Genomic DNA, 16,225 nt, shown 5'->3' on the forward strand with positions numbered 1-16,225 from the left:
GGTATGGGGTAGTTTAGGGAACTCACTAAGCTTTGTGCTTACTGTTTTTAATTTATGTTTCAGGTACTTCCGGTTGCAAAGGGAAGAGCTCGGGTTGACTGCATCGCACACACCATTGGGATTCCACATATGATATTTTACTCTGATTTTTATGACATTTGATACATTGGTTTTGTTGAGATGCATGGATGATATTTGAAAATACTATTTTATCTATTTTTAAAAAATGAAATTTTTGGGACCATATTTTGGGATGTACATCTCCCCTTTTTTGGTATCATCAATTTTAGGAAGAGAACCAGGTAGTGGAGAAGTAGTGCGAGGAGGAGGATGAGATGGTGGAGGAGGAGATGGAGGTTGATTTAATGATGGAGGTGGAGGTGGAAGAGGATTATCACCTGGAGAATTTGGTGGAGTATCTTCAGTAACCATATCATCAACATCATCATCACCCAAAGGCTATAATACGCTTCATATCAGCCACATCCTTCTCTACTTTAGTCAATCTTTCTCCCAATGATTGAGTTATTTTCACTAATATAGAGAGTTCAGAGAGTACAAATGTTTCAAAATTAGAGTTGGATCCCCCCTGATAAAAAACAGTAGTCTGAATAGCTGGTGACATAGGTGGAACAGTCTCAGCTTGAAGAGAAGGAGATGCTGATCTTGGAGAAATCACATCTTGGATCAGTGGATCAGCAGTTTCCACTAGAGGTGGGGTTGATCCATGATGTGGTGCAGACTATACCATATCTAGTTTTAAATTTATATCCTAACTAAGTATCTACTATTGCACCTATAGGCAGTGTACCTAGTCGGATTATAGTATAGTAAAGTAAGTTGGGTGTCGAACTCATGGAACAAATTTAATTAACTAGAATAATTACTAAAAATTAACCTAAAACAAGCAATAATTTAAAAGGGTTTTTATCTGATTTTTCAAGTTCAGACAAACTTAATCACTCAACTAATATGGTTGTTATCAATATATCTAAAACACTTTCGTTTAGTTTCGAATCCACCTTTTTCCTATGGTTAGTTATTATTTATGGATTAATTAAGTTGGTTACCAATTATTATGTAATTAGCGATCTTGTCCAATCTACTAATATTTTCACCAATTCATGTACTACTTTGTAAGGTCCTACACAAGCAAATACATAATTAGTTACTAATTATAATTGGGCTATGTAAGATTCTCCAACACAACTAAATTGTTACTTTTATCACTTAACTAAGATGTGGTCAATCCTAGATCTAGCAATTTAATGGTCACTAAATAACTAGGTAAACAACTTCAAGTAATTTAATGGCCACTAAGCTACACTTAACTTGAATTAAAGAAACAACGAGAAACACTTTAACGTGCTAGGTAAGTTAATCAAACACAAGCTCCAAACCAACTTTTATACATCCATAAACTAATAAACTAAACCATAGTTATTAGGGATACATCTAACTAAACGAAAGTCTACTAAATTAGCTACTCATGGCAGTAATCAAACACAAAAACTCAATAGGAATAAAGCTAAACATGATCAAACCGAATGAATTGATGATGTTTTCTTCTAGATCTCTTCAACTCGTGAGCTCCAATCGTTTCCTCCTCTTCTAAGGGTTTTCGAGAGGGTTTTTGTCATAATACTTCTCTAGAAAGTCACCTCCAAGTCCCCCAATTTGTCATAATGTTCGGATATATATAGTTGCTTAAAATCTGGCCACCTTGTCGTGGTAATGGCACCACGTCGAGGTCCTTGAGTATATCTTGTATTCTCCAATTTACCGCCAAGAATCTCGAAGATTCCATTCACCACGTCGTGGTGGGATCACCACATAGTGGTTATCGAGAATCAACATTTTCTCAAAACATGAAAGTTGTCCGAAATTGTGTTTAGTTTTCAGATTATTCTGAATCGACTTAATCGGAGTTACGGGTCATGAGATATCGTCAAAATACTGACAAGGGGTTAAGCTCCCCAACACCATCCTTCTTGTGTCTTCTTCTTGTCTAAGCTCGCATTTTCCTGCTTCCATCCTCCATATTGCTTCCGAGCATGTCTTTTACGCTACATAACAGATATTAAACATAATAAGTACCTTTTGTTCTATAATAAGCATAAATATAGTTCAAAATATAATGATATGATGTAAAATATATATGTAGATATGCACATATCAATCCACATTGTACATCATCATCTATAGAGTGAGTGGATGAAGAAGTAGATGAGAATCAAATGTGCTTCTTCAATCTTGGAGGAGAGTTCATTCCCTGAACAAAGTCTTCTCCCTTATCAATGCCTAGTTCATCTTCTTCATCATCAACGTCTTCTTCTTCATCAACCTCTTCTTTATTATCATGACCTTCTTCATCATCATCCTCTTCTTCAGAGTCAGAGGATTCGTCAACGTAGGCTTTTGCAATCAGCTTTTGCATTCTCTTTGTGATATGCAAGTCATCTTCAGAAGGAGCAGCGTTGATGATCTTTGAGGAAAGGGAAAAAATTAGAATGGTGATCCCATGATTTTCAATATAGCCCTCATCACGAGCGGAAATCAGTCCAGGCCAATGGGGATAGGGAACATACACTGGCTTCTTTTTCCCAGTGATACAATCAATCACCAGATCAAAAAAGAGTTGAGCAAAATGCAATATTTTTTTGCACACAATGGAAAACAAAATTTTTTGCTCAAAGAGATTGAATTGATCCAAGCTTCTAGTTTTGTGTCTAAGGCATTTTCTAGTTACCCCTGTTAAATACTTCCATCCTACACCAAAAACACTGACAAAGAGTGTATTTGAGTGGATCACGAGAGGTGCCCTCAAGAGAAAAGTTATACCCTAATCTTTCACGCACTGACTTGCGCTTTTATTCTAAAGGAGTTTCAGAATAGTTTTCTAATCGAAGAAGACGACGAGTAGTTTGAAAATATTGCACATCAATAGTAACCCTATATTGACCATCTCCAATGGTTTGAGCGTCAAAATCAATAGAGCGGGAATAGTAGAGCTCAAATACTTGTTTAGGGTAGAATGGCTATGGGAAGTCGCAGAAGGAATATCGAAGAAGGCGACTTTTGCCATAGTCGACGAAGTCTTCAATTCCTGAGTTCACAAACAATTTTGCGATGTCATCAGAGAACATCACATTGTTTTCTTGAATGATGATGGGAGAATCAGGGGCATGAGGACCTTTGACGACATTAGTGTTAGGGGAAAACTCATACATAGGCTTTGACATGGTGAGAGCTTGAGGAAGATGATTGTTGAGAGATCCTTTTTCGAGAAAGAACCAATTGCTTGAATGACTTGTGAGAATGACCTAGGAGAGAATTTTTCCGAATTTATCCGTAAATTTTCTTCCCGTTTATGTAACCAATTATTGAAGAGATCGGCGCCGTAAAAATATCATATCACAAGATATTGATAGATCTTTTAGTCATTATCCAAAAGTTACCGTTGAGATAAAGAAGTTACATCAGTGAGACATAGCATCAGCGACAATGGTCATCAACGCAAGCAATCAACATATTAGAATTGCAACTTATAAACTAGCAAGTTTGTGATGTCTCCTGATAGTATAGGTCTGAACTATCATTCACTGACATAGTATTGTGAGATTTCATCAACGTGTGGTTTCATACAATGACTCATTAATCACTTTTATTGGAAGAAAAAGGGCAAGAGTGGTATAATGTGTGTAAATCATTAAGTTCTTAATAGAATAATTGTTTGGAAATAGTGGGTAGGTGCATGTAATATATCACAGAAAATGATATACCCATCGGCACAGATTTTTCAAATTCTCATCAGCGTCTGGCTTCATACGCTGAATCATATAACTCTAAAGAAGAATATATGGAGAGAATGGATTGATGTGTGTGATAAGCTATGGTGTTTTAGCTTAACCATCAACATAGATTTTTCAAGTTCTCATCAACGTACGGTACATTACGTTAAATCATAAAGCTTTAAAGAATAATGTAAGGGCAAGAAGGGGTTGGTATATGTGATAGTTTATGGTACATAGACTAACCATCGGCAAAATGCTTCAAACTTTTATCAATATGTGGTATATCACAGTGAATCGTAAAGTTTATTAAGAAGAAATTAAGGAAAGAATTGATTGTTTCAGTCACGTTGAGATGGAATCAGCGTGAATCGTAAACGGTGTTAACTCATCAACAATAAGTGGTTTAACTTCCATATCATAGAGTTAAGTTTCAGTCTAGAACTTTAAAGTTCACCATAAATTCTTTTAATATGGTACATATTACAACAATAAATAATATAAGAATGCAACAAAAGAGTTAGTCAAACAAGGAAATATTCTAAAGGTGATATTTGTGCAACTTTTTCAGAAACATGATAAAGACTCAATCCATAAATCTTTTGAATTGAAGGGTCATAAATGTACTTCCATTTTCCGAGACATATACCCCTCAAAACTATCTATAAAAGAGTAAGAGAACAAGATCAAATGTATCAAATTAAAATACAATTCATAGTAACAAAAGAGGGAGAATGCCTTTCATCGTTGAGGTCTTGCAGATTGATTCCAAGCTTCATGTTCACCAAGAACAAGAGAAGAACATGAACCAGTCTTTGTAACCAACAAGTTAAAAGGATCCAATCTATGTAACTTGCGAGTTATGAGAGTCACCAAGACAAAACTCGAAGGTTCTGCTCGTTGTGATCTATGAAAGAAGAGAAGGGGACCCACATCTTGTTGAAGAGGTCTTTGGATTTCTGAGGGGAAATGGTGTTGTAATGACATCTTCAATAGAAATTAGACATGCTATGTTACCTAATTGTACTTCATCCCATTGTAATAGAAATAGGTTGTTCAAGACAATAGAGATATGTGCCTAGAAGAAACATTTTTGGCACAGTTATGTCCAATCTGGTCTCATCAACAGGATGCAACATGTCAATAAGCATGAGCATCAACTTCAGGGAGAGAGCCTTTGGTGCTAAAGAAAAGGTGCAGAATTAGCTTCAACTGGTTCTACTCTGAAGATGTTGTACTAAAGGAATGACACGCTGATCAATTCAGTTAAGATCAATTTTGAGATGGAGACAGAGGATCCTGAGTATTTTAGAAGGAGAGAGAAAAGAACACACATTGGCAATGTTAGTATCAAAATGTACAATGTATAATTATTTGATAAAAAAAGTTAAAATGAATTTTTGAAGCAAAAAGTCATAAAAAATTAAAATTCTAGCTGCTTATGTTCAACAGTTTTAAGGTAGAAAATCATAAAGTCAAAAACTTAAAGCAACATTGTCTAAACAAGTAAAATCAAAGCATGTAAATGTTTTTGTCCCTTAATGCAATGAGCACAATTTTGTTTTTAGAGTCAAAAACCTTTCCTTCACGGCAATCAAAGAAAACCTTATAACCAGCGTCACAAAGTTGACTGATGGAGATAAGATTTCTCTTTAGACCCTTTACATAGAACACATCCTTCAGCTTGAATGCCCTACACTCAAATGTTCCAACTCCCATGAAAGCTTCTTCATTGTTGTTGCCAAAAACCACAACAGGGCCATCTTTTTCCATAAAGTCTGCTAAGAGGGACTTGAGACCAGTCGTGTGTCTAGATCACCCACTGTCAAGGAACCAAGAATGTTCTAGGTTTTGAGTCGACCTTTGGACAGTATGAGTGGTATCAACGTCACACTTGTTGAGATTACCACGAGGGGAATCATTGATAAGAGCCATTAGACCCTTAACATTAAGCCCATCATCTTCAGAAGTCTCCTCATCTTCCACCCATTCTTCATGACCCTCTTGTTTTGTAACAACAACCTTTAGTACAGAGATGTTTTCCTTCTTCATATGGGTCAACAGTTTCTTGTACAAGACTTCAGAGTTTTCTCGACCTTGAGTTTCTTTTCTGTCTTTGCAGTCCCTAGAAAAATGTCCAGGACTTCCGTAGTTAAAACAATTACCTAAGTTTCTCTTATCTGAAGTGGATCTCCTTGCTAAACTCCCTTCCTTAAACTGAGTTCTTCGAACCCCATTTGATCTGCTTTCTTCGTAACGTTCGACAATAAGTGCAGTGTTGGCAACAAGTTCATTAGTGATATCTTCACCACTCTCATCACCCAGATCTGAGTCATCTGAGTCGCTTTTGTGCTTCATTGCTTCCTTTAAAAAAAACTAAGGCTACAAACTTTTCCTTTCTTGAGTCCTTCATGATGTATTTATGAAGAGCTTTGGTCTCTTCATAATTTCGTAGATTTCCAAACAAGGAGTTCAGATCCATGGCACTGATCTTTTCACTATTCATAAGGACATCATCATGATGTTCCCAGCTTTTCCCAAGAGATTCCAGGAACTTTAGAACCAACTGAGAAGTATGCTTGACGATTCCCATCCTACACATATCATTAACTAAACAGTTAAACATGTTAAAGGTTTGGGTTAGAGACTCACCTTGTTGAGCAAAGAAATGCTCATATCTCCGATTGAGGTTGTTGATGGTTGTGGCCTAAACTTTCATAGTGCCTTCATAATCCTTTGTCAGAGTATCCATCATCTCTTGAGCTGACTCATAATTCTGTAGAAGACGATACACGTGATAGGGAAGAGAGTTTCCTATCGCTGCTCTAGCTTTTACATCAAGACTAATCAGTTTCTTGTCATCGTCGTGATAACTAGTCTCTATTTTTTTGCTTCAAAGGACCAACGGGAGCATTGTTGACCATATGTTGATACATAGGAATGTGAGGGACTTTTTCAACAATTTTAAGCATCTCACAGTCCATGGTTTCAAGAACAACCATGGCCTTAGATGCCCACATGGCGAAGTTGTGCTCATCGAAAGGAGGAATTTTGTTGAGACCAAAAGATTTGGGATTAAAAGAAGTCGACATGATTCCTTGAGTGTCTCAAAAACCTGCTCTGATACCAATTATTGGTTTGTATCGATTGGATACACTTCAAGTATAATAAACATAAACAAACTAACTAAGCAATTTCAGAACAGAAAAGTAAAGAACACGAAGTATTCAACAAGTTGTCTTTCACCAAGAAAGGGGTTGTTTTCACCAAGAAAACGGGTTGTCACAAAGATGTTCACCAAGATGTTAACATTAGGGTTTCACCCTAATGTTGAATATATACTAAACTATACTAGTATATCCCTTGATTGAAAGGGTTGTATCTAATCTATACTAAGAACTGATCCTCATCACAAAGATATCGTATCTGCTATATTATATACATATCTGTATAATTGCCTAATATACAAATATTACAAAAGATCACTATCAACACGCTGACACTGATAAGGCTTGAGGTGCTGACGTTGATACTGATGTTGGCGCTGGCACTGGCGGTCAGTGTATAGAGTGTTGACTCGTCAGATCATAAGGCGTGACCTTATATTTCCTTTCATCAACTCAAGGTCGGCTATAGACCTTAAATCTCTTCAAGTAATAGAAATCTAGGTAGGTATCTTAAGACATGCTATAATACATATCATTTAGCACACATTAGCATATGAGACATCTTTCCTAAAGTATGCTAGTGCACATCATAGCAAGTAAGGTATTCAACCTAAAGCATGCTATAAAATAAATCTATTGGCACATAATATTAATTAAGGAATGTACCCTAAAATATTATATTGCTTGTGTCTATATATTATTAATTTTGGTATACAACCTAAACATACTAGACACACATCTCACCATCATCACTTAACCATCTAAGTTTAAGTCTAGAAATCCTCATAATTCCTAGTTCGCTTAAACTAATGTTGTAATACCAACTGTGACATTATTATTTTTCAGATTCGAAAAAAAATCCTTACGCTTTCAAAATCAGAATATCTTTTATTTGCGGAAATTATCAATATAGTTCAATATTTTGATTGTCTCAAAATAATAAAAAAATTCTAAGGATGTCATAATCGATATACAACATATGTTACAACGTACAGATTGAACGTTCTTGAACATATTTCGGGTATTCTCTTCAATCACCCAGCATCCTAAGTCTTCAGCAGTCTTAATACCACTACATGTGATGCATATAAAATAAGTGGGTCGGGTTGGGAAACCTGGTGAGATACATAGGGTTTTTAATCCCATGATGTTTTAATGATAATAATCATATATCTCAAACACGAATAACCAATGGTTATCATCAACACATATATATCTCATATCTATAAAACAATTTACCCCATCCCAACGATCCTTACATACTGATTCAATACAATAACCTTATGAGTTTTATCTTGATGGATCACTGTAAGTAAAAAGTTGACTATATTGTTTCGGGGATTCCCTGGCAGTAGATGAGGATCAATAGAGACAACAACAAAAGGAATGGAGTACTTGAATGGATATACCTAATCCATACTTGCGAATCGGTGTGATTCATTAACACCGCAAGGAATGGTCTCGTCAGGAGTGGTCATCCATAATCCGATAGATGACTTACAAAGCTAATTACTTCGTAACAGAAATGATAAAGACAACAAATTAGGGAAATGGAGTACCTAAATGAACCTTTTTTCATTAGAACTAGAAGATAGTTAAGCCAGGGGTGTTCATCTATACTCCGCTAGATAATTATGACTAGCAGTGATCTGATCCCAAGTATTATTAAATACAGGTCTACCCTCATATGCACCCTATCCGACAGTCTATGAAGCTCACTCGATCACTTCATAAATAGAAACGATGACACATAAGGCTCATCAAAAGAAAATGAGGGGGAATACTAATATAGCACTCATGTACATAAAACGTACCCTATTGATCATCAATAAGGAGAAGGAGGGGGAATACTAATATAGTACTCATGTATGCACCCGTAACCAACCAACAGATCCCGCCCCCGGGCTCGTGATAACATAACAGAAACAAAGTTCTACTCTATGTTCCCATCTCACACATACTCTTAATCTAATGCCACCCAATATCCAAACTTAATTGAACTAAGCGTCAATACTCATCATATTCCTGTCTAAGTAATATGTTTACAGTATAGGGAATAACTAATACTTTTTCAACTTAACTCGAACTAAGCATATTTTATAAGTCTTGTTTCATCACTACGCAAGACTATAATGCTTAAAATCAACTTCCAAAACCAACCTTGCTTAGGCGACACTAACCTAATTTAGTGTATATATTTAATACAAAGTATTAGGTATTTTATCTCCCGGAGTAATAAAACTTTTTTATTATTATCGTGTAATAATATTATATATACATCTTAACACATATGGACCCATATATGGTTCGCACAACGTATATCATCAAATATACCTCTAATACATATTCCAGTCAATAAGCGTATATTTCACATATGAACTTTCAACAGATATTTAATACGTTTATTAATATACTTGTATTAAATCATGTTTATGAAAGTAACTATGCACTCACCTGATTAAGGTGGAAGATCCTCGGGAAAGCTAGCTCCTCTGCTAACACTTCAGCTTATCCCTTTTAACAACCTAAATATGAATATTACCATGCTTCATTATCATTCGTATATATATTAATTCCCATATTCCTCAACATACCCAATGGATACATCGAGGTATATCAAATAAGGAACAACCAAGTAAGATCATATTAGAAATAGGATTCGTTTGGTGTGTATATATATATATATATATATATATATATATATATATATATATATATATATATATAATATCCTGTTTGGAAAATCCATATTAAACACCTCACTATATCTAACATAGACATCACTTCTGTAAATAGATTAATCAGTATTATGACATCCCCATTTTCACGGTCAGAAAGTACAATTTTATTTATGCTTATTTTAAAACAGAGTATTCTTTATATTGCGGAATTTTCCCCATAAAATTATTTCCGAAGAAATTTTTTTCATTGATTGATTAAAAACTTAGGATGTCATAACTGATACAAGAAACATAAGCATAAGCATAGTCACTATTGGCCTTACAACATATAATCGCCTATATTTCCCGGAATCTCTCATCTAATCCAAACATCATATACCTTCGTACCGCTACCTGTGATGCAAAGAAACTAATTGGGTCGGGATGGGAAACCTGGTGAGTATATAGGGTTTTCAACCCATAATATTATAATCAATTTGTTATATTTCGCATCAAACAAATAACATGATTACCCGTTCCTGTTATTCTCACTCTCTGATCCTAAACCGATGATCTCAAGGGTTATATCCTAGAGGATCTATAAGTGAATAATAATAATTTAGGAGTTCCTTAGTAATATGTGATAATAAGAAAATCATGGGGTGAATAGAGTACCCAAATGAATAATTTATTCATACCTACAAATCGTAGTCCTGTGCATATGTGGTTCCTTAAGATCTACAGGTTGGGGACCTGCACATGTATAATATAGTAACACCTACATGTTATGTACTTGTCCGCGTACAGTTCGTTAATGTCTATAGGTCATAGACCTGTCCGCAAATAATTTCATTAATCGTTACAGGTTGTAAACCTGCCCATGTATGATTGATTAACACCTACAGCTTGTAAACATGCCTGTGTATGGCTTGTAAACATCTACAGGTTACAGTCATGTCCATGTTTGAGTTATAAGCATCTGCAGGTTATGTACCTGCCCATGTTTGAACTGACTTGTCTATAACAGTATTTGGTCATCATCAATACCGTACTAGGTAACTACATTACTATTACGATAATACTATAAACGTCTCGGCATCTCCTTATTATTTTCATCTCTCTTTACCCACTACTACCCTATATGATATAAGCATAAAAATACATATATGGTTAAATAAAAATCAGATCATATAGTTTCATCTAACACAGAAGGTTTCAACACAGATAATAGTTACACATAGCACTTAATTATATAAATACTTCATATCTATGTGTAAGATGAAAGTAACTATACATTCACTTGTTGAAAGTGGATGACCGGTGATTTTGGCAGAGCTTCGCCTAACACCTTAGGTTTTCCCTTTGATGTGACCTAGGTACGAGTACCACTAAGTATTAGTCTTATATTCATTGTGGCTAATGATAGTATAGATTCCTCACTAATCCTAATGTCTAAATCAAGATCTATCAAGTAAGGAACAACCATGTGGGATCATATCGGAGGTAGGGTCTGCTTGGTATACAGAGTATACTGTTTGGAAATCCCATTTTAAACACCTCACTAGATCCAGTCTAGACATCATCTCTGTAAGTAGATCAATCAGTATAATGACTTGGAATTACTGATAAATCTTAATTATAGGTTCATAATAATGACGATGAACATAAATATAAGTTACATTTGAAATAAAATAAATGTAGCTTAACTTACAGAGATTTTAGCGAAAATTGGGAAATTGCACGGGTAGAACTCCGACCCGAAAGCTCTATTTTACTGGCTTTCTGGCACTCCAGAGCCTCGCTAAATTAGCCGGAAACCAGGGAATATAGGGGCTATGGGTAGAAAGATTTCCAAGAGGATTTGGGATTGAGTTATGAGGATAAAAGGCTGAAAACAAGGCTATATGTTGGATTTTGGAAAAGTACGCCCACCCAGGCGCACCGTTCCTGGTGACATGGATGATTTTACTGTTGCCATGTGTCGTACCTGTTGTGGTACACATCGCCTGCTTCTAGAAGTTGTGCACCCGCGTGCGATTTTTTAGATTTCCAAAAATTCATATCTTCTTCATATAAGCTTCGTTTTCGACGTTCTTTATATCCACGCGTAGCTATCGACGAGATCTACAACTTTCATTTAGACTCTGTCGGCTAATTCTCACTTTATTCTCTATTTATTATTTTTAGAAGGCTTACACTGTTAAAATCCGTATAAAAATCATAACTCTCTCATATGGCATCCGTTCTCAATTGTCAGTATATTGACGAATTCCTATTCATGAGATCTTCAACTCTTATTTAAATTGTTTTAACTAACAATCGACCAATTCTAATTTCATTTCTGTGTTAACACATTTGCGCTGAAACTTCGAAAAATCATAACTTCTTCATTATGAAGTCAGATTTGGACGTTCTCCATATGCATGCTCTCGGTTTTATGATTATTGTGACTTTCGTTTATATTTCTTTGGCTAATAAGAAATCTATCAAAAAGTCACTTTTTTACGATACGCATCGTCGTGTCGGTTTAATCACGAAACTTCACCGAAGCATAACTTCTTCATACGAAATCGAATTTCAGAGATCCTTATATGTACTTCCAAAATAAGATTATTTTAATTGTTTAGCCCGAAGTTGCGGGTGTTACAGATATATTTATAATTCTCATATGCTTAAAAATTAAAATCACTTGTGTGTATTGTGTTACCTTCAACCTATCACAACAAGAGTAAGGAGTCTCCATATTCGAATCAAAATCCTCATCCATACATATTCTGATTTACACCATTTTCCTTGGACTAAAAGGAGTTTCAAGATCATCCATATGAGAAGAACAATCGATCATGCTGTCATAACAATCTTATTGTAGGATGTTGTAAGACATAAATAAATGAAAGTACATTGCTAAATCTTGTATTGATAAAAAAAAGTACAAGATTTATGTTTATGTTTGCTTGAACCATTTGTTGTTAGTGGATCACATTATAGTGTATTAATATTATGTATTTCTAGTTAGCCCAATGTTGTAAGCCTTGTATATATTGGCCCAACTGGCCTTGTATTTATACTCTAATTTAACGAATATTTGGATTCATGGGAAAATACGGATTAGCATGGTATCAGAGACTTTTACCCTAGAACCCTAGCTGATCCCACCTATCTTCGTTCATCTCTCTTCTTTTTCCTTTCTCGACTCGTTTCTCCTCTCCCATTTACTTTCGTTCCTTCTTCAATGCTTGGAGAAAGTAGAAACTCTTCCAAACCCGCTCACAAGGTTTACAGTATAACCAACATCAAGACATACGTACCCTTGATTCTAGACCTGAGCAATCATAATTATGATACATGGAGTGACTTCTTTACAACACACTTCATCGCTTACGACATCCAAGACCAAATCGACGCCATCTATGATCCAAAAAACAAACCTCCTACAGAAAAGAAGTGGAAGCAACTTGACAATCTAGTCAAACCGTGGATGTTTGGATCGATCTCTCAAAAACTAATCACCAACGCCTACTCTCCTAATGCATATGTATGGTTAAATAAAAATCAGGTCATATAGTTTCATATAACACAGAAGGTTTAAAGACATATTATAGTCATGCATAACACCTAATTATCTAAATACTTCATATCTATGTGTAAGATGAAAGTAACTATGCACTCACTTGTTGAAAGTGGATGACTCGTGATTTTGGCAGAGCTTCGCCTAACACCTTAGATTTTCCTTTTGACGTAACCTAGGTACGAATACCACTAAGTCTTAGTCTTATATTCATTGTGACTAATGATATTATAGATTCCTCACTAATCCCAATGTCTAAATCAATATATATCAAGTAAGGAACAACCAGGTAGGATCATATCAGACGTAGGGTCTGCTTGATATACATAGTATACTATTTGGGAATCCCACTTTAAACATCTCACTAGATCCAACCTAGACATCATCCCCGTGAGTAGATCAACCAGTATAATGGCTTGAAATTAGTGATAAATCTTATTTATATGTTCATAATAACGACTATGAACACAAATATAAGTTACACTTGAAATAAAATAAGTGTAGCTTAACTTACATAGATTTTAGCGAAAACTAGAAAAATAAGTGTAGCTTAACCTAAAAAGATTTTAGCGAAAACTGGGAAATTGCACGGGCAGAACTCCAACCCGAAAGCTCCATTTTACTGTCATTCTAGCGCTCCACAGCCTCGCTAAAGTAGCCAGAAACTAGGGAGTATAGGGGCTAGGTGTAGAAAGAATTCACAGACGATTTGGGATTGCGTTGTAAGGATAAAAGGCTAAAAACGAGGCTATATATAGGATTTTGTAAAAGCACGCCGCGCCCAGGCGCTCCATGCCTGGTGACATGGCCGATTCTATTTCTGCCATGTGTCGTGCATGTTGTGGTCTACCACACCTGCTTCTAGAAGTTGTGCGCCCGCGTTTAATTTTTTAGATTTTCAAAAATTCATATATTCTTCATACGAGCTCAGTTTTCGACGTTCTTTATATCCACGCATAGCTATCGACAATTTCTACAACTTTCACTTAGACTTTGTCGGCTATTTCTCATTTGATTTTTGTATTTCTATTTTAGAAGGCTTAGACTGCTAATCTCCGCTTAAAACTCATATCTTTTTCATATGACATCCGTTCACGAATGTCTTTATATCGACAAACTCCTATTATCTTCGAACCCCGTTTATATTGTTTCGGTTAAAAATCAACCGATTTGAATTTCGATTTGTGTGTAATACAGTTGCGCTGAAACTTCGAAAAATCGTAATTTCCTCATTCGAAGTTAGATTTGGAAGTTCTCTATATGTACGCTCTAGGTTTTACGATTACTACTACTTTCATTTAGATTGCTTAGGATAATAAGCAACCTATCTAAAATTCACTTTTTCCGATACGCATAACCGTGTCGGTTTACTCGCGAAACTTCGAAGAAGCATAACTTCTTCATACGAAGTCAGTTTTCAATGTTCTTTATATGTATGGGATCCTTTTCACATATATTATTTTTGGTTAAAGTTTTTTGTCCTAAATAACCTTCTATCAAAATTTCTTTTTTATCACTTATTCTATTTTAATTGACTAGCCCGAATCTATGGGCGTTACATGGATTGTGGTGAAAAATAACCAAATTCAAGACTATTTATAGAATGAACAAAAGGTGTGACACGCCATAAGCCATGGGCGAGCCATGTCTACATTGGTCATGTTCAAATTGGGTTGGTGCCATGTGTTGTAGGAGCGTTGGGCCACGTCGCCTTGTCTCGCCGCCTCCGTTCATGCCACGTGTCAACATGAGATGAAGCCACATGGCGTTCACTCAATGGGCCATGTCAACGTGTCGGGTGGTACACACGGTCGCTTCTTTGCCATGACGTTCACTCAATGGGCCATGTCAACGTGTCGGGTTGCCACATCGTTAAGTCGTGTCTTTTTCACAAATCTTCGAAAAGCCATAACTTTCGCATACGAGCTCCATTTTGATGTTCTTCATATCCACGCGTAGGTAATTCCGAGTACTACAACTTTCCTTCAGATTTTAACAGCTAATTCTCAATCTAATTTAAATTCATATTTTATAGAACTTACACTGTTAAAATTCGTGCAAAATTCGTAACTCATTCATACGAAATCCGTTCTCGACTGTCTTTATATTGACGGATTCGTATTTACGAGATCTTCAACTCTCTTTTTCTTATTTTTGGCTAAAAAGCAACCAATTTTCATTTTGATTGCTGTGTTGCACACTACTTCACTGAAAATTCAAAAAATCATAACTTTTTCATATGAAGTCACATTTAGGCGTTCTTTATATGCACGCTCTCAGAATTATGATTACTTCGACTTTCATTTAGATTACTTATGCTAATAAGAAACATATTTTACGACACACTTTTCCATAAAGGATTGAACGTGAAACATTAAACAATCATAACTTCTTCATGCAAAGTCAGATTTGAACGTTCTTTATACCCACAAATTCATCATTGCGTCTACTACAACTTTCATCAATATTATTTATCCTAAATAATCTTTTATAAAAAATGTTATTTTTATCGCTTAGTGATACATACTTTGTACGAATAACAACCTATTCGAGTATTTTAATTATTCAATAAAGTGAATAACTATGACTAAAACATCTAGCCCTAACTTAGAGTGTTACAAAATAAGTGAGAGAAATTAATATAGGATACATCAAATTGTTGTCACCACATGATTTAAAAACATGTAAACAAATGGATATTTAAGATAAATTCTTACCTATTTATTTAATGAATAAGATACAGACTCAACTAAATATGATTGTATAACCAAATTTTCCAAATAGCAATAATAAGATATAGACCATTTGTTAAATGAAAATCGGAAACAAATTTTGCCATAAGAAACTTACAGTGTTAGTTCCACTAAGATATCTATTTAGTCTTTAATTGAAATATTTAGGGTCTGTTTGTTTACCTCTTATTGCCTCTTAATAAGAGGTAGATCTAAATCTTTTCGATTAAATGTGTTTGTTTAGCTCTTAATTTTACATTTGAATATGAATTTTCTATCATATTTGGTCAGATATGTTATCACGTCT

The sequence above is a fragment of the Lactuca virosa genome, chromosome 1 (genome assembly GCF_052849685.1).
Source record: "Lactuca virosa cultivar CGN04683 chromosome 1, Lactuca_virosa_CGN04683_v6, whole genome shotgun sequence".
Lineage (NCBI taxonomy): Eukaryota > Viridiplantae > Streptophyta > Magnoliopsida > Asterales > Asteraceae > Lactuca > Lactuca virosa.